Source organism: Gracilinanus agilis, chromosome 6 (assembly GCF_016433145.1).
Source record: "Gracilinanus agilis isolate LMUSP501 chromosome 6, AgileGrace, whole genome shotgun sequence".
Taxonomy (NCBI): domain Eukaryota; kingdom Metazoa; phylum Chordata; class Mammalia; order Didelphimorphia; family Didelphidae; genus Gracilinanus; species Gracilinanus agilis.
Window position 1 is genome coordinate 278,073,468 of NC_058135.1, and position 4,848 is coordinate 278,078,315.

The 4,848-nt window shown below is 39.6% G+C and overlaps 1 pseudogene; it reads left to right on the forward strand.

Annotated features, from left to right (window-relative positions):
• Positions 1–3,696: 3,696 nt before the first annotated feature.
• On the forward strand, positions 3,697–4,625 carry LOC123252684 (annotated as a pseudogene).
• The last annotated feature ends 223 nt before the right edge of the window (positions 4,626–4,848 follow it).

Here is a 4,848-nt window from a genome sequence, read left to right on the forward strand (position 1 = left end):
GCACATGAAGACTTCCCCTGGGGCATGGGCAGATCAGAACAATGTGTTCTTAAAGTCATGAAGGCAGCAGAAGCAGGTGCTTTGGAGTTCTTAGAGCTTGGTCAGACATCAAATATGCCAAGGTAATCCCATGCATCCCAGGCCATCGCCAGTCATCCTGATTTTTGTCCTGCCACTGAACTTCAATGACTCTGAAAGAAAGAGTAAGGCTGATGACTTTAGACAACTCTACCTCAGTTCAATACAATTCTTAGGCAAGTTAAGATGTCACCCTGGTCCCCTTTGAAATAAAGAAAGAACAATTATGTGACCCTGGACAAGTCATCTTAACCTTCACTCTTGTCTGCAAAACTCTGAGATTCCATATTACAGAGAAAGTGTCGAACTGCATTGATGGTGGGAGTATTTTCACCCAGGCATTCTCTATACCTGTGTTGATGAACCTATGGCATGTGTGCTGGAGAAGGCTGCTCCTCTCCCCTCTCTGCATGCACCTAAGAACATTTCACTTGTCACCTACCCTTCTGCCCAGCAGCCCAGTAGGAGGGCTTCCTCTCTTCCCTGTCTGAGGTAAAGCAGGGGGACTCACATACAGCATGTGGGTTGCGGTTTGGGCATTCTATCTTTAAAAGTTTCACCATCACTGCCCTATACCAGTGACCAGTCACTTCTCAATCCATAAACCTTGATTAATTCTCTACTGATGTTATGATGATAATAACAGATAATTTGGAGAAGCAGATAAATGTGTCAGGGCCAAATAGAGCTTCAAGTCAAGAGCCACAGATTGACAGGCTTCAGTGAGGAAGGAGGGGGTAAAAACACTCCTGGATCTCAAACCCCTCCCCCCTAAACAGTTGCTGGTTTCAGTTGGAAATGAAGGCAGGAATGAGATTCTTCTGATAAGTCTCTGTTATGGCTGAAACCCCAATGATGTTCCTTTTCTTTAATTTATATTCCTCACAGGTCTGTTAGATGAGTAAGTAGAAGCTAGCTATATAACTGTTGAGGACAGAGATGATCTTAAACTGGCTGCAGATAGGATTCAAACTAGATGTCCAGACTGAATTGTGAGTATTCCCCCAAATAATTACCAGGCACAGATATTGAAGGTAAAGGTTATATTAGGAAATAACAAGGTAAACTAGAGAGGTTAATGAGGGTTTAGGATAATGAAAGGTGACCCTGAACTGTTAGGTTGAAGCTGCCCTTCCCCCTGCCCTCACAGGAGGGGATGAGACACTTAACTAAAACTGGCTCTCTTGCTATTAATGAATATCTTTACTCTCTAATCACTAAATATTTGTTGTAATGAAGTTGATATTAACTAACCCTATTAAACAGGCTAATCCTTATGTAATAACCACACTGGCTATGCCACAATGGCCTCTCAAGTGAACCCCCAAGTGTAGAGTAGTAAGCAGGGTGTCTGCTCACTTCAACCTCCACAAAGTAACTGCCAATTCCTCTCAACTGCCCCCTCACCCAAAGTTCTCCAGGGGGTCGCCTGGAATTCTGGGTGAGGCTGTCCCTGTATCTTTGCAGGGATTCCATGCTTTCCATCTCCACATAACAGTAAATTCCCCCTCTTCTAGTAGGAATTTCCACTGGAAATTCTGCAGGCTTAAGATATTATAGCACAGATTACCCTGTCTACACTAAACCTAAATCACTTCCTAAATGTCCTATTCCAAACCCCTTAACAGTCTTGCTATACTATTACTTACTATACTATCTACCCCTATCTAAGGAGGGAAAAAAGGAAAGTATAAACAAGGGGAAATTCCCAGCTGTGTGACCCTGGGCAAGTCACTTGACCCCCATTGCCCACCCTTACCACTCTTCCACCTATGAGACAATACACCAAAGTTAAGGGTTTAAAAAAAAACTAAACAAGGGGAAAAACAGGTTTTGGAATAAAATACAAGCATCATAACACATGCAACAAATTATCACAAACAGAAATTCCAAAACTGCAACAATTATAAGTTGCAATCACTCTCCCTAAAGCATGCAATGTAAACATCTTTGAAACACATCCAAAGCAAAAATGTAAGAACCTACAGATCTTCTAAAACTTACTCCTAACTCATAACAAAAGAAATATGGTTAAATTCTATATGCAAAATGTCAGAGAACTAAGTTTCCATCTTAGTACCTTACTTAAGCTAAGTTAGTGGTATCGATAATCCTAAATTCTAAATTGTTAGTATATTAATTTCATTTTGTTAGTCATTAATATATGTACACTATATACATTACTTATTCTTATAGACTATAGTGACTCTCCCTGACTAACTCTGTATTTCAAAGATTCCTAAAGCTATCTTTCCCTATGATGTTAGTAATTCTATCCTATGGGTTAGTATTATAATTCAGGCTATCCACAATGCCTATTTACAGATGGAAGTTCCCTTGATGTCTACCAAATCAAAAAACAAACAATGGATCTTTTGATATGTTAGAGATCCTAGGATACCCTTCCCTTATATAATACATATGTACATATAATACATATATACAGAAGAGACTCTCATTTATCTACATGAGGTCTATATCAAAAAGGTGAACAATCAGTTTGTGTTGTGTCCAATGAACTAAAGAGTACAGATGTATGCACATACTTACCCTTACTGCAAGGATCTTCTTATGTAGTGTAGCATGCAACTACTATGTGATGTTTCATATGTGCAATGTGAATAACATAATATTGCTGCTCCACGGATTTCTTCCTTCCAGTCTTCTTCCTGCATAGTACTTAATAAAGATTACAATACTCTCATGATTGTCCATTCCTTGGTACCGCCGCTGCTGTGAATTTCTGCAGCTTCCAGCTTCTGTGTTCTTCATTATATTATATACTGCCCTATACCAGTGACCAGGCTCTTCTCAATCCATAAACCTTGATTAATCCTCTACTGAGCACTACAAGTAGGAATAACTTTGTTTTAGAGATGCATGAGGTCTCTTTTTAAAGACTAGAATATGCTAGTGGGATTTAGAAATAGGAAGAGCCTTAAATATTATGGAGTCTAACTCCTTCCTTTATGGGTGAGACATCACACTAGCCAGAGGAGACGCTAGGAAGTGTAGTTTCCCAAGCAAAAAGAGAGATGGAATGGAGACAAGCTGAAATCTTCATGAGGCCTGGCAAGTCAGAAGTATACTCTGCTGAGAGGGGTAAGAGAGGCAAGACTGACTAATGGGAAGGGTTGAACTGAACTGAAGGATTAGACTTCCTCGGATTAACTATAATAATGGGCCATTGGAACTTTTCCTTGCTTCCTCACCCACATCAGGAATGATATGCTTGGATAAAATGTGCTGTTTTCATAACTCTCTACCTCACACAACAGTTGAGACTTGGTGAACTTAATCACTCTCCATTTCCTCTTCCTTTCCCAAATGAGATAATATTTGTTAAATCCTTAACACGGTGCCTGGTACGTAATAAGCATTATATCAATAAATGCTTTTCCTTTCTTCCCTCTCCTTTATTTATCTTGGTAATGAGGCAGGGGAGGGAAAAAGGATATATTCATAACTGAAGCTGAAAAATATGAAATATCAATAAAATATTTTAAATAATCTCTAACATTAGGGCACTAAAGGCTGTTTTCATTCCCAGTCATAGGCACCTGTCACCTTATATTTATCCTTCTCTTTGTCTCTTTCATCTGCAGATCAATGCCAGTCATGACACAAGGAAATGGTACCACTGTGACTGAATTCATCCTGCTAGGATTTTCTGTTCAGCAGGAGGTGCAGTATGCCCTTTTCCTTGGGTTTCTCATCATCTAAGTCACAACTGTAGTGGGCAATGTTGGCATGATCCTCCTCATCAATATTGATTCCCACCTTCACACCCCCATGTACTTTTTCCTCCAACACTTGTCTCTTGTTGACCTCTGTTACACTTCTGCCATCACTCCCAAGATGTTAGTAAACTTCCTAATTTCCCAATTAATCTATCTCCTTCTCAGGATGTGTGTTACAATTAGAGGTTTATGGAACATTTGCTGTCACTGAATGTTACCTTCTTGCGGCTATGGCCACAGATTGGTATGTGGCCATCTGTAACCCTCTGCATTACTCAGTGGTCATGTCCCTAAAAGTCTGCATCCAACTGGTTTCTGGGTCCTATTTCATGGGTTCTGTGTCTGCAACCATTCAATTGGCTTTCTCTTTTCCCTATCCTTCTGTAAGTCCAACATAATCAATCATTTTTTTCTGTGATGCCCCCCCACTCCTTACCCTTTCTTATTCTGGTATTAGTATCAATGTCATGATGTTAATTGTCATTTCAGGCCTCCCCTGTCAACCACTATGATGACTGTAGTCTTCTCCTACATGTCCATCCTGTCTACCATCTTGAAGATTCCCTCTGCAACAGGGAGACACAAAGCCTTCTCCACCTGTGCCTCCCAACTGACAGCTGTCACCATTTTATATGGGACTCTTCTTTACTTGTATTTACAACCTTCTTCCAAAGAGTCCCAGGAGAACAATAAAGTAGCTTCTGTATTTTATGGCATCATCCTCCCCTTGTTAAACCGCAGATCTACAGCTTAAGAAACAATGCTGTCAAAGAGGACATGAAAATGCTAGGGAAGAGTTGCTCATGATTCAGATCTTACATTCCAATAGTTTAATTCAGAAAAGCATCTAGGCAAAGAATGACCTGACTGCTTTCTTTAATAAACAGGAAACACATTAAGGGCAATATTTAGAAACTTATATATAGTTAATTTTCTAATAACCTACAAAAGTAACCAAAGAATTTTGAAAATTCACTATATATTCATAATAATTAGTAAAATGATGATGAATATAATTGTGATGGTGGTG